The 16,281-nt window shown below is 37.2% G+C and overlaps 1 long non-coding RNA gene across 1 annotated transcript; it reads right to left on the bottom strand.

Annotated features, from left to right (window-relative positions):
- Nucleotides 1-1,025: 1,025 nt before the first annotated feature.
- On the bottom strand, nt 1,026-7,100 carry LOC149201414 (uncharacterized). Its single transcript, XR_016253869.1, has 2 exons — nt 5,660-7,100; nt 1,026-1,504 (listed from the first exon to the last, which is right to left on the bottom strand). It is a non-coding gene; the product is annotated as an uncharacterized LOC149201414 (long non-coding RNA).
- Nucleotides 7,101-16,281: the final 9,181 nt, after the last annotated feature.

Raw genomic sequence — 16,281 nt, forward strand, 5'->3', positions numbered from 1 at the left:
CCCTGTATATCATGTTTTATTAATAGTCAAAGCAAGTTTTATCTCAAAAACAAATTGAAATTTTTGGCTTCATATAACAATCCAAGCTAATCCCAAAGATCCTATTCTGTTGTGGGATCCAACAACTTTTTCCTATTGGAAGGCAACCCCTTTCCATGTTCATCCTTTCTGTTGTTCAGCTATGAACTCAAGTTGATTCTCTTTAATACTGAATTCAACATACAATCCTCTTCTTCACAGTTTGCTGGTGCATATTGTTCTCTTTTTGTCTATCTTTTGTGACCATTGTCCATAACATAGCTTATGTTTTAGACTATTTTGCATTATTACACGCATAACCTAATATACTCTCTCTAAAACAAGGACCATGATCATCCATTCTATTGACCAACTACGAACTCAAAGTGAAATACTGTTTTATTGAAGAATTGTTTCAGTATATAAGGTGTCTTTACTGATTTCTTCATCCTCTTCTTCATAGTTTGTTAGTGCATACTGTTACCCATTGATATCTCTTAAATGTAATCATGGTCCATAGCATAAATTCATATCTGAGACTATTTTATAGCATTTGGTACATCATTTTCGACAATATACTTCCTCTATAAATTAAAAGAATCTAACTTAGGTCGTCCTTGCTTTTTTCTTAATCTTTTTTTAATTAATTAATTTATTTCAATTAATTATTCATATATATATATATATATATATATAAGAACTTATTCATATATATATGAATAATAGATTTTTTTTTTCTCCCTCTTTAAACCCAGGCAAGAAGAGCATGTAAGACTGAGTTCCATAATCAGTTGGAAGCCCTTAATTTTCTTTCGAAGAACAAGACTTTTATATAAGGGCTTAAGCAAAACCAAAATTCTATAACTGCACTTCCATTTCATATTTTGTCTTCCCGTGTTGTTATTATTCCATGATATGTGATCACTGGTGATCGATACACTTTCATCTTTCCACTCTCTACTTTGGACCATCAGTGCAGTCATGAAGCGAATGGCAATTATGCTGAGTCATGTCGTAGCTGAAATGAACAAAAAAGAAATTTTGTTTTCCTTCTGGAAATATGACTTCAGTAAATGGGAAGAATCACACACTGCACACAGAAAAGGTGGTGGATTAGGCAACCTATCTGTGCTTTCAGTGCACCCATATCTCTGTGAAGGACACATATTATAGACTTATAGTTGATATTGAAGGCCACTAATTTTCGAAAGATATTTAAGCCATATATCTTTCCATGTGGACTAAAATATACCTACATTAAGCATCACGGGGTCAACCTTTTGCTCATATATTTGTTATTTGTGGTCAGTATCTCCTTCTCATTGCCACAACTCCACTTGGAATCCCTCTGAAATAAAATAGTAAAGATCACCCCCCTTCTCACCCTCTTGAAGTGAGGTCTCTGCACATGAGTGTGAAATTGGGGAAGTTATTGATAGTAATGGCTATGCCGACTCTGGATCAGATGAAAGTGCGAAGAAATTAGCTGAAATAACAGAAAAAGAATTGTTAGGTCAGACCATGGATGCTTTACCGGATCTAAAGAGTTGATGTAAGATCCCAAATCGCTAAATAATCAACACATCTAGAATATTTTAGTATTCTAAATGAAACATTGACAAGCCAAGCATAGAACACAAGGGATCTAAAAGAAATGCAGCCCTTTATTTATATTATTAGCTGAAAATAACACATGCCCATACAATAAGATTGGAACTCCTGCAAATGGCATGCACGATTGCTTAATAATGACAAATCTAAACACTGAAGCACAATTGTGGACCCTGAATGGATCCACCAGACAATTAAACCCACGGGATTTTCGTCCCTGGGATCAAAACTAGAACTGGCCTCTGCCAAGTTCTCAAATAAAACAAAAATAGATAGATAGACTCTGAATGCCCCCAATGCTTAGCTCTTATCCCCTTTTAAAGGCTGGATGGACTCTCTAGAAGCCTTATTTTATTGTTTTCCTCGAAAAACAAAGGTAAATACCATGGGCTGATACCATGGGCAAACACCATGATAAATACCCTGGGAAGATTTTGTCCACTTTGACCATATCAAGAAAAGAGAATATTACAAATCGTCCCACCCAAAAATTGCTTTCCCTTTGAAATCCACTTCTATCCACAACAGAAGGCTTTCTACATTGATACCAGGTTCCCATACAACCCCATGTGCTATTCCCTGCCTCCATGTTAAATGATCCTGAATGGATCCTTCGATACCTGGATCCCAAACAATCCCTCTTCCAATCCCTCCTTTGATAGATTCAACTGGATCCCAAACAATCCCTCGTCCAATCCCTCCCTTGATAGATTCACCTGGATCCCAAGTAAAATTCTGCGCAATCCTTCCCCAATAGATTCTCCTGGATCCTAATGTCATTTAAGTCCTGGGACCTATGGGTTATGATATCATGTCTGCCCTCCATCATTGCTCTCGTGTAAGGGCCCAAGCTATAATATACCCTTGGCTAAGAGTATCCCCCTAGGAATCATCCCATCAATAGAGTTCCAACTCATAATCTGTCTCCAATCCATGCCATCGGAAAGATGAATACCTGAACATGGCACAAATCTACTATGCTGAAGTTGCTTGATGCCCCACTCATGTTGCCCCACCCAGTCACTTAACATGATCCATTCGGGGAAATTTTTCCTGCTTTCCCCAATGTATAAAGGTCGGTTGGTAGTGCTACAAGCCTTATTTATGTACTCTTGTAGAGGGCTTCTCCGGAACTCCCAATTGTACTCCTCTTTCTGCCTTGTGAGGGACTTGAGTCGTTCCTCAACACTGGATAGCCTGGCCACTGACTCAACACGTACCTCTATGAACTCCTCATTTTTCCTATTCTCTTGTAAGACAATGTCTCAGACTGTCCATACTCTCTGCTTCAACATCATAAGATCTGCCTTGAAATACATGATATTTTCCCAAAAGTCCTCTATTGGTGTTGTGTTGAATGTCTTTGTATCTATGTGCATCGGATGCCCCATGACCACAACTTCAACTTGAACCTCTGACCAACTCTCTGGGAATGGCTCATCCTGCACATTATATCTGTCATGCTCCTCTTCATGATTTTTCTCATCATGTCAATTCACTATTGTTGGCTCCTCACTCAAGTTTTCCTAGTCTCCCACATCTGTGAAGACAATATGTTGTTCATCTTCTCGCGTCGTCAAACATCGATACATTTTTGGACTCTTATTTACACTTGCTTTCTCATATTTTTCATGGATGGACCCAATTCTGCAAGAGTCTACCACATCATTAGGAAGAATCACCTCCTTCCTTTCGCCATGTATTTTGTTAAGCTAACAGATTATTATCAGCTTGTCCTACAAATCTCTTTGAATAACATTGTGTTGTTGCTCACCATCTGTACTTGATTGCTCGGATTCTTCAAATGAATCTTCATGATCCGAAAGAATCTCCTTTTGTTTTGTCGTTGTTGCCTTCTTCCTTTCACTTGGACATGAATGTTTAAGTGCTCAAGGTCCCTTGCAGATAAAGCATAGTCCTCTCCTTCTTAGTTCATTCTTGTTGCAGGTTTTATTTCCTTTGTTCTTGCTTTCTCCATCAATTCTCCTCAGCTCCTTCCTAGTCAACACTCTTCTGAGCAATTTTATGTTTCGCTTGACCAACTTCTCAACTAGATCATAGGAAACTGGTGATCCCTGTGGTTCCTTCCTCCAAATGGTCAACAATTTAGATCTTAGTATCTTGCAGATGTCAGCGTCACCTTCTAAGAATAGAGACACAATCTTGTGCATGATTGTTTTGACATCGTCTAAATGAGCTGAGGTAATACTAGTGTAAAAGTTTTGGAGCAATTGAAAGATTAACTCATCACATTCCATATTCAACATGAATGTGCCAAAGCTAAATTCTGCCATGAGTTTTAAAATTCTACACCGCTTCTGAAAGGTAGGAAGCATGATGTTATTCAATCCCTGAAGGGCTTCTACTATCAGCTGCAATATATCTCTCATGAGATCATTGTTATAGGGCAATAGTGGCGATGTTAGAGCTATGACCCTGCTGAGACAAGAAGCAACTGTGAGCCTGACCTCTTCACAAGGGTGTTCCCAAAGTTTGGGTTGTATCAATGCAAGCATGGATGGCTTGAGAGCCCAACTGAGTTTCTTCCATTTTGGTTGCCCCACCTTAGACAAACATATGTCTAATTCCTCCAACTTATGAAGATCTATGTATGACCTTATTTTTGCAATTCAAATCCAAGTGCGAAGAGCTTAGCCCCTCTTCCCTGTCCTTCATTCGCTTCCCATGGGTGCTTCTTCTGCAAAATAGCATAGACTCTTTTTGAGAATGGTCTGCTGCTTTGACCATCATTTTGGTCTAAGGAGACATTGTTGCGTAAAGGACCATATATTCTCACTAGTTCATCAAGAAGTTTCTGGGTGTTTTCCAAGGTCTCTTCAAGACAACCCATCTCCCCATATCCCACAGAGGAATATGAATTCTTCACACATCTAATTAAGAAATAAAAACCCCTTCTTCTTTTCTTCTTCTCTTCTTTTTCTTTCTTCTTGTTTTCAAATCCCTCTCTCGATCATTCAAATCACATTTGACACATAGCCTTTTGTACTTTTATAATTTCAAGAACCTTTTTAACTTTACTCAAACTTTGATTCACACTTTAATCCTCAGCAGGTCGACTCATTCAATAAGGACATAATTAGAAGCTTGTTAATGCAAGAAAATACAAGAACCAGCTAGGACTGCTTCTCTGCTGAATATGAAAAGATACCACTAGAGCCTTGCTTCTAGCTCGGATCCTCAGAATTTCTTGGCACAATAACTGGAAGAAGGAATTGTATATCCTGAGTTTGTTATAAGTTCCCAGTGAAGCCCTTTTGTCAAACAGTTTGCTGACCATACTGCTGTGGGTGAATTTATATATATATATATATATATACACTGCCCAAAATTCATTGAACTCAGAGAAGCCCTTTTGTCAAACAGTTTGCTGACGATACTGCTGTGGGTGAATTTCTTTTATATATATATATATATATATATTTCTTTTTTTTATATATATATATACACATACACTGCCCAAAATTCAGTGAACTCCATCTAGGTGGTTACAAGTGACCATAATCAGCTATAGGAGGTACATCAGCCACTCATCCTCAAGGGAATACTTAGCCATATGGATTGAATACGACCCCTTATGAAGATTGGTATGGCTTTCCAAACGCTTCTTCTGCGTGCTCCCTTAAAGATTTAATGTGTGGAGGCAATATATGTTGTCCCAATGCACAGAACACGTCCAACTTAGAGAGAAAACCCGCAACCAGCAATAGAAATCATGTTCGGCTGAGAATGAAGGAGAATTTGGTCCCAAATACACAGTGAATTCGACCAGTGTAGGGAATGAGGAGTAAAACATTAGGTAAACTTATCTTACGACATATTCGTCAGCATTTGAACTCAAAATGAAATTATCATCATCATTCAACCAAGTATCTCAGAAATGAATAGGTAACAGATTGTCCCAAATATTAACCACGCGAGTCACAACTTATATACTACTAGAAGTGAAATAAATGCAACTTTATGTGACTGTCATGAGTCTATAACAACCGAACCGTCATTCAACATTTACCTGAATTGCATCGATCCAATGGTGAAGAGAAAGTACAAATGCATCGTCATCAACTATAGAGTATACGAACAGATTTCAATCGTCTTACAGCAGTGACATTCTGGGGCCCAGTGAACATCAATGTAACTTGGCCCAAGGATTTGACTTTATATCTGGAACTGAAGGTGAATATATTAGCTGGTTTCCTTTCCTCAACTCAAAATGGAAGAGAATTCAACCCCTTTCTCTGAAATTTGCACCACGATCTCAATGCAAAACCGACTCCCTAAATCACTCAGGAATTGTTCTTCTAATAACTGTTTCAGGGCTTTTACTTAATAACTATTCGACCTGAATTGTGAAAGAGATGAGTTCGGTTTCCTTGTCAAAATATTTCATCCTCTGCTGCTACAACACGTTATACCACAGAATTGATGGCACTTATAGTCCAAGCAGACTTAATAGGACTTGAAGAAGAAATTTCGACCTCCCTTGGGATTGAACTCGGCCCTTAATAATTGATCATAAAACACTGCTCAAAGAAAACCCACAAATGTGCAATTCGTCCCTTCTTCAAGCTTCAGATCTAATTCTCCTCCCGCCCTCTGCTATCCAATAAACGGATTTGTGACGGTGATGTGCTCTCAGCAGGATTCCAGACCTTGTTGTATGGCTCCCTTGCGCTGCGAATACGTGGAGCGACCCAATGTGTTGCCGCCAACAGCCACCCGGTCTTGCAAGTTCTTGATCCGTTGACTTCACTTCACAACATGAGTTTTCAATATTGCAGTCTCCCTGATCAATGGTTTCTTTCAACCGGCACCTTATAATGATGTAGCGGCCTTCTAAGGAGCGCTTCCTCTCCTGATCTATCAGCGCCTCTTGGTATTGAGATCCGCTCCGTTGAATTTCGGCTCTGCACTATGCTGCAGTTAGGATCAACAATACCGCAGATATATCTACGGTCCTCCTTCGGCGCTAGTGGATCCCTTGACTGCGATAAACTATGACAATCGTTCTATGGGCTGCAGTTCAGTATTCAGGACCATCTAGTCCAATCAACCTGCAGAGAAGCTCCAAAACACAATACCCTCACACAGAAACAATAATAGATGAGCGAAACCCTTGACATATATCGATCTGAAACATATATCGATCTGAAGAGACGACCAACTAGGGTGATATCAAATATTACCAAAGATGGAAATGCCAGTTAGGGTGAGAAAAAATCTCACTGAAGTTCCATGTATAAAACCAAAATAAACCTCATTGAAGTTTTTTCCATAAAACCAAAACGCTGTGAAGATAATAGAGTTCAGGCTTTACGCTGTGAAGATAATAGAGTTCAGTATTTTGTGATCTATATCAAGTTAGAGAAAGATTCTTCGGCGAAAATCACATGGAATACCATTTGTCGACGCCTTTCTAACCAACTAGTGTGGTTCATGACAAGTTGAAGAAACAGATCTAGCTCATCATGTTAAATACTCTGAGGGGAGCCTCCAACAGCTATCTTGCCTAACGGCTAGTTTGACTCTAGGACCAGGTCAAAATTATTATATTAGTTTAATTAGTATAAAAATAAATAATTTATTATTGAGGGTATTTGGTTTGAGAAATAATTATTAAAAATTATAAGTTAATTAATAATTTAAAAGGAAAATTAGTTAAATAAATGACCTTATAATAAATGAATAAGTTAAATGCCTAAATGATATGTCAAAGTAAATCGACATTTTGGAATAACAACAATTGCAGCTGGTTGGTTGCGGGAAAAAATAACACTGGAATTGGGTGCAGGAAGAGATGGCCATCGCTGAGGTTTTCTCCTGCGCTGGTAACGAAACCACAGTCATTGCGGTCGTTGGCGGAGGCGATGCAGGGCTAGCCACAGCCACTACCCTACACTGGACCGGCCTCAAGAGCGTGCGCTCTGATGATTATCGAACTGTCGGCACGGGCTTGGCTATGCGGCCTAACGCCTGGGAAATATCTGAAGCCCCTGACAAAGCAGATAACCCTCGCCCAAATCATCATCTGCTTGATGGGCCAAATGTATCAGAGGCGGATCTGGAAGCGAAGCTCGCCAAGAGGCATGAGATCAGAAATCTGCACACAAAAACGGCTTTTGGGTTCAAAATCCACCGCGGAGGCGGAAAATCGTCAGGGTTTGGCTTTATCGCTCACGCCAACATTGTCCCTCCCCTCGCGACTTCTGCATGCAAGGACGGGGGACTGAGGGATGCAGATCTGACCCATCACAAAACCGCATGGCCCAAACTCAGCAGATCTAGGACGGATCTACCCGATCTGAGCCCCAATCTCTGCAGATCTAGGTCGGATCTAACTGCCCAAGAACCCAGGCGGCAGATCGGAGGACATTCGCATCGATTTAACAGAGGGTTAGCAGACTGCGTCGTGCAAATGGGAGATCGCCCCAACAGGAGCCCTGATCTGGAAAACTGCTCATCAGATCGGGCCAAATATTGCAGATCCGGGGTGGATCTATCCGATCTGCCCAGATCCAGGCAGAAGATAGATGGAAGTCCGCCAGATCCAGAAATCCAATCCGAAAAACTGGACTTGGTCAAGGTAGATTCAGCGGATCTGAAGCAAATCTTTATCAGATCAACAGAAGGCAGACACGTTTGTGTGCAGATCTGGAAATGGATGAGTGTATTGGAGTTAAAAAAAGAGATCCAGGACAAACTGGGAATTCCAGTTGCATTACAAAATCTATTATTTTCAGGGCTCTGCTTACAGGATCAACACACACTCCAGCACTATAGGGTTGCAAAGGACTCAACTATCATCCTCAATCTTCGATTGCGAGGTGGATCCAAGGGAGCTTCCTCAAAACCTACAGGTACCTATCGCGATGCAGCCAAAGGGAAAGAACCTCTAAAGGGGAAAGAATCTACAGCTGCTAATGTACCTCCAGGGCAGTATATCGTGGATCAATCGCCAGAGAGCCCCTCCATCTCCCTGGATTTACCAGAGGTAAATTACATATTCTCAGATTTACAAAAAAATGTTGTTATTTGTAGATTTAACGGCTTTTGGCCTAGAACTGATGCATTATACCAATGGATCCACACGGTTTGGACAAAAAACTGCCAAATACACCTATGCTCTAAGGGCTTCTTCATAGTAACTTTCCACTTAGAAGAAGAAAAGGAAAAAATTCTCAATCAAGGGCCATGGTTCTGGGGCAGTGCGGGACTTTTTGTTACCCCATGGTTCCCGGAGTTTGATGCCAACACTATGGTGGTATCAAGGATGCCAGTATGGGTTAGGCTGCATAACCTCCCGATACATTTTTGGCACTCCAAAGCCTTAATAGTTATTGGGAATACCCTCGGGAGAATGTTAAAGATTGATACAGAGAGACATATAAAGGGAATCTTTACTTTTGCTAGAATATGTGTCGAGGTAGATCTTAGCCAAGGATTACCTGAAAGCATCATTCTGAACTTCAACAATTCACAGTGGAAACAATCTCTGGACTATGAGAATACAGCTTTCAGATGCAGGGGATGTCAACAAACAGGTCATCTGTACAATGCATGTAAAAGCCTCAACAAGAGCAAGCCACAACAAAGGAAGCCCAAAGGATGGCAGAATATAGATGATGTCGTAAAGAAGAGAGTTTCGGAAAAGAAAGCCTCTCCGATATCAGAAGACGAAGAATCAGAAGCAGAAGAGGATGATACCATCATAGAGGAAGCTGAAACAGGGAATCAGAAGGAAAACATATCAGACAACAAGGCTCCACAGTTTCATCCAAATCAGGCAGAGAAGATAAACGATGACCAGAACATGGGAGGGATAAAACGGTACCACCAATCAGACACATCAGATTCAGACAAGGAATCAGGCTCGCAGAAAGCTGAAACACAGTTAGTCATAGCCTCGATCGAGCCCACCCAAGGAGAGTGGCGCAAGGTCGAAAAGAAAAAAGGAAGAAAAACCTGAAGCGTGAGCCTTACTCACATATGTATTTTCAGTTTTTCTTGCTTTCACTACTTTCCCTCTCTCTCTCTCTTTTCTCTTCTCATCATTTTTTGCACGTTAGTCATGTAACGTTGCGTCGGGTGCCATGGCACTGGAGCCCATTGGGCAGCTTATGGAAATGCATCATGCATCTGCAATTGTAACTTTTCATTTTTTAATAAAAGGTTACAGATTTTTCCACTGGAAAAAAAAGTTAAATGCCTAAATAAAATATATAAAGTAATATATAAAATAATTTTATTTAAAAGTATTATTAAAAATTGTATGTTAATTAATAAATAAAAGTTAATTAAGTTGTATAAAGGACCATATAAGATCAGAATATAATAAAGAAAATCAAAGGATGTTATGTTAGTTAGGAAATTAGTTAAAAATATAAGTTGATTAGAATTTGAAAGGAAAAATTAGTTATATGAAGGACCTTAGAATATAAATATAAAAATAATAGGAATGGGTGCCAATTTATAAGAATTATACAAAAAAATAATTGAAATGGGTGCCAATATATAAAAATAATAGGTATTAAAATGGAAAAATAGTCACAAAGGACCTTAAAATATCAGAAGAAGATCACATAAGGGACTTAAAAATAAATCAATAAATAAATATCACGCGAATAAAAACTAATAAATGAATAAACAAAAAATAAAAATAATCCATACATTTAAAATATTAAATATTTTAAATAAAACAATGAGATGTGAATCATAGAACACAAGGGATTTCGCTAAATAATCAATACATTGTTGAATTGAGGTTATGTGATCCATATTAAATTTATGAGAGATTCTTTGGCGTAAATCATACGAATTTTCATTTATCGATGCATTTCGAAGCAACTAGTGTGGTTCATGACAAGTTGAAGAATCAGATCTAGATTTGTGCACTAAATAGTCTGAGCAGAACATCCAACGGCTATATTTCTTGACCAAGCAAAGGCTAAATTTGACCAGGAAAGGGTTAGTTGGACAAGATTAAGGGTATGACCTATATTTTAATAATTAAGTTAATTCAAATAAATATTAAATTGTTAGTTAGTTATATTCTTATTAAAAATCCAGGTTAAAGACTATAAACGAATAAATAAATTAATTTAAATTGATAGTTAGTTAAAAAGTTAATAAATAGAGTAATGAATATATCATAAAATAAATAAATTAATAGTTAGTTAAAAGGTTATTAAATATACATAGTTAGTTATATATATTAAAGGTAAAGGGACTTATTTTATAGATTAATTATAAAATAAAATATCATAAAATTAATTTAAATTGATAGTTAGTTAAAAAGTTATTAAATAGAGTAATGAATATATATATATATAAAGGGACTTATTTTAAAATAGTAGTTATTGATAGATATTATAGAAATATTTAGGGGGTTAGAAATAATATTAAAATTTTTCTTAATTATTTATTTACTTTATTTTATTATAATATATATATATATATATATATATTTTTTATTTTATTTTTAAGTTTAATTAAGGGTTAAACTATCATATTATCCTAGATTGATTTCAAGGTATAGAATTATTATTAGAGTTATGAAAGGATTAATATAATAGTGTTATCATAATAATATTTCATAAATTTATTAATAAAGATGTATACTTATAACCTAAATATCCTATATAAATATCTTATAATAAATAACATAACCTTGAAGAGTGACTAAGAGGAGAGGGTCGGGACTCAAAATCTCATCAAAGACTAAAGGCCCATGAGAGAAGGATACGGGAAAACAAGCTCAAAAAAGGAGGGAGGGGAGGAAGGGAAGAAAACAACTAGGAAGAGAGGGCTGGAATCCAACAACTACTGATCTTCCATCCGTCTTCTCTATTGAGATTGTTCGGTCTTTTCTCAATCTCAAGGGCTTCCCTAAATTTGCGGTGATGGAATTGCAAAACCTTAGCAATAACACTCGCCTCCTCTATACAAACATGATGTTTGGTACTCTCTGCATGCTCAGCTAAAGCGGAAGACTTGGTTCTCCTATGCTTGAGGTCAGCTGCGTGCTCACTAATCCTTTGATTAATGGAGCGACCAGTCTCACCAATATAGGGGGTCCCACAGGAACAAGGAATAATATAAACCCCTTTCATGTCCTTAGGGTTGACCCGCAACATTGAGAAGCGAATCATAGAACACAAGGAATTTCGCTAAATAATCAATACATCTAAAATATTAAATATTTTAAATGAAACATTGAGAAGCGAATCATAGAACACAAGGGATTTAAAAGAAATGCAGCGCGCTAAATAACCTTTTGACAGTTGGATCTTTGAAGACTGGATCGCACGGTCTTCGGGTCATCAAGATTTATGGAGGTTATGGTAGGTCCCTTGGGGTAGTTTTGTGGGCCCTCGATACGTTGGGCCCCGTCAATAAAGACAAATAGGTTTTTTTGATGCACTACAGGTTTTTATTGCTCGGCAGTTCGGATAGAAGGTTTCTAGTTTCTAGTTTCTAGTTCGGATTAGCAGTTGTGTTGTCTACAACTCCTTTGTAGTCTAGTTCGGCTTTTGGTCAGGCCAACTGCTTGTTGAATTTTAACAAAGCTGGTGCTGCTTTATGTGAATTATGTACTTTTTCTAGATTAATACAAGATCCCACTCTCACTTGATTATATTATTAGCTGAAAATAACACATGCTCATACAATAAGATTGAAACTCCAGCGAATGGCATGCACTATTGCTTAATAATGACAAATATAAATATTGAAGCACAATTGTGGACCCTGAATGGATCCACCATAGAATTAAATCCATGTTTTCATCCCTCGGATCAAAACTAGAACTAGCCTCTGCCAAGTTCTCAAATAAAACAAAAATAGATAGATAGACCCTCGGATCAAAACTAGAACTCACCTCTGCCAAGTTCTTAAATAAAACAAAACTAGATAAATAGACTCTGAATACCCCGAGTGCTTAGCTCTTATCCCCCATTAAAGGCTAGATGGGCTCTCTAGAAGCCTTATTTTATTGTTTTCCTCGAAAAACAAAGGTAAATACCATGGGAAGATTTTGTCCACTTTGACCATAAAGGCTGGATGGACTCTCTTGAAACCTTATTTTATTGTTTTCCTAGAAAAACAAAGGTAAATACCATGGGAAAACACCATGGTAAATAACCTCGGAATATTCTGTCCACTCTGACCATATCAAGTAAAGAGAATATTAGAGTTTAACAATGAAGATGCCAAACCAATGATGAAAATGTTGGAGATGCAATATTCAAGCGAACTCAGGCACAATTCTCTTTGGTTGATTTGTCACGTAATGAACGGGAGACATTTCTTCAAGAATCATATGAAGGTGACTATTTTCAAACTGTTGACAATGAGAAAGAATATAGGAAATCATTAGTTGCTTGATGGGAAATTCAGAGGGAAATGATAAAGTGGTACATAATAAGGAAGACTAAGATGATGACAATGAGGATAATGATGCAAACTTTGATATTGAAATTGAGAAGGCATTGGAAAGTGGTGATGAAATAGGTTTGGGAAAGGGTAGGTAAAGAAAGCACTTGGAGACTTTTCACAGACCAGAGACGAGAAAAGTGAGCCATCAAAGAACTTCCTTCCAAACTAAAGATAGGATTCTCGAGCTTGCAAAGACACCACTTCGTCCTTTGCTTCCTTTGACAACAAATTCAAAGACACGATCTTGTTATGCAGAAGGAAAAATTATCATGTCTGACCAAACATCTCATGATGGATTTCACATTGACAAAACAAATCATATAAATGGATTTACGACCCATAAGATTGGGAAACTATAATGTTTGATCTATGAGGATGTTCAACTCCTTATTCAAGTCTTTTTTTTCTTTTTTCTTTCTTTTTTTTTTTCTTTTTTTTTTTCTTCCTTGGCAACAGATTCGTTAGGAGGATTGAAAAATGTTGCTTGAGTTTGTTGGTAAACGTGATGAAGTATTGTCATGGAAGAAAACTCCATTTCCATAATTTTTTTTTTGTCGCCCACATGTTCATCCCTCTGTATCAGAGCATGTCCAATTGTAGTTGATGACAATGTTGTCAGATCATTTTATTAATAGAAATCATCCTCTAGAAACTTATAAAGCTCAAAATAGATGTCAGAATACAAAATCCCCTCATCGAAGCAACATAGTAACTACTTCCTCTCTTTCAAATGATTTTAGCTTCCCATCTTCCTATAGAGAGATTACTCTTAGAAATTGCTATGAATATCTTGGCACAGTTGGAGGAGATTCTGTCGCAGATGTTATGGAGTCAAGATAGGTTCCTATGATTTATGGGCCAATATTGTCAAGACTAGATGTAGCTCTAGTTGGCCTTGTCAAAGATTTCTTTATTGATGTTGCAACTGGTATTTGCGTCAAACTCAAACTCTTCTTTTGCAACTACTAGAAAAATACCATATAAATACAGCTCGTTGTTATGGATATTTATCGTACCATGAAGTATTTTCTCTTAATTTGAACAGTTCCTTAAACTCTTTAATACATTTTTCAATTGTACAGGATTACAGGACATGACATGTGGAATTTGAAGAGTACCATAGGTTCATAACAAATGTGAACAAGAGCCACTCATTTCTCTTCCATTTTATATAGGTTTACGAGCTCATAAGTTACCTACGGGTGTGGTTTCATCCTCTCAACCACAACAAAAAACAAACAATGGTTGTTGCATTGGTGGAGAGTACAAAAAAAACAATTTGTGGTTCTTGTTCTGAAGGACATTGTAAAAGTTGTGCAAAGATTTAATCCACTATTTAACACTACGTTATTTCCTCACAAGCCACCATCTATAGCTACTTCCAATCATGTACTCTTAATTGATGCAGAAGATGAGCAATTTGCTAACTTTTCATTACCATGGGTATAACTTAGTTCATTTCCATCATTTCCTTTATCCAAGACTATAAAATGTTGTACATCCAATTTTACAAATTTTATTGATGCATGCATCTTGATAAAGTAACATTTCAAATATATGCGTACATGGACATGTATGTATCAGTTTGTATGGGCATTTCCACTTATACATGTGTGGATCATTGAGACAAAATCTATCTTTTTATTTTTAACTTATGCTTCCAAATCAAAATCAGGCTTTTCAAATTGAAGGAAAAAAATCCTCTCTTGATTTTGTTTTGGAAGTGAAACCAACTAGGAAGGTGGCACTCCTTCTAAATTGTTAGGGGGCAAGTTGAATAATTATAACATAGACTATCTAGGCTCCCCTCCCTTTCTACTTTTTGGATGTCTGCTCCCTTTTGAAGGGGATGCCTTTTTCTCATTATTGTTGCCATTTTCCTTTTCAATTTTGTGTTCTTTTTTCCTTCAACATATCTGATTTTCTTCCTTGCTCGGGTGTACAATCTAAAATATCTTGAAATTTCTGAAAGTGATAAGAAAGTGTCTATGCATGAGGATGGCATGTCTTCTGGTCTTTCTCTGGAATAATTTTGACTGTTGGAGCAGTTGTCTAACGGCTTGATCATGCCATCCATTCTAGATGTACTTATCCTATTTACCTATGTGAAAACTTTCATCTTGCAACTTGCTTTCTATTGCAATAAATTCATTGCATTGACAACTCCTTTTTGTGTGGAAAGCAACTTAATCACCATGGATGTGACAATGTCTAGACTTGAAAACAATGATTTCATAATTCAGATGTCATTTCCAATAAATGTGTTCATACTTGAGCATGAATGTTTAAGGAATACCTTTCTGCAAATTAGTTCGATGTATTTTTCATTAAGAGAATACAACTCTTTTTCTCATGAAACTGAAATAAACTGGCTAATAACATTGCCCATCATCCATGGTTTTGAAAGAATTTTGTACCCAAAAATGTAGGGACAAGTTTGGTAGTTTTCTTGAGATTGGAATGGTTGGCAACTCCAAAAATGTAAGATGGAAGCCTTCAAATCAGGGCTTTGTGATGTTGTGTGATGCATTACCCCAAACAACAGTCTACCTTCAAGGATTTTACCTCTTTAGGTTGAGACATCCACCCATGGCATGTTTCCAATGGGGAGGCCATACGTTGCAAGTTCAAATTTGATTTAGTCCCTGACCACCTAACCAGAATTAATAACCATGATGGCTTTCATTAAACAACAACCTCCTTCTAGGGATTCACAAACCCACTTTCTTGGTAAACATCCACATGATGTAAGAGGCTTCGAACCATGATGGGTGTTGTAGTTGTGCCTTACATCCAATGACTCAACTCAATCAAAACAGTAGGTTAACTACATTTCAAGAGTTGCACATTTTCTTTCTCCATTGCCATTCTTCTGGGATATTTATGCTAGTGTAACTTTCTTCTTAAATTTAACCTCCTAATACATTCTTTAGAATATATATAGAAACTTAGCTTTCAAGCGTATTTCATTGTCCATATATTTCGCTTTATTAGTGCCTCCCACATTCTCCCCTCTACTCCCACTGGTGTTCCTTCGCACATCTAAGTACAATTGCTAGTTATTTATTTATATATGAAGACTACTCATGTGTATATATTATATGATATTTATACATATATTTATGTTTATTTGCATTTAAATATGTATTTCGACTATATGTAGTATTAAAAAATCATAATATGTTTGTCATGCTCCACACC

Source organism: Pinus tabuliformis, chromosome 2_1, assembly GCF_031772625.1.
Source record: "Pinus tabuliformis cultivar Carrire ecotype Pingquan chromosome 2_1, CPIR1, whole genome shotgun sequence".
Taxonomy (NCBI): domain Eukaryota; kingdom Viridiplantae; phylum Streptophyta; class Pinopsida; order Pinales; family Pinaceae; genus Pinus; species Pinus tabuliformis.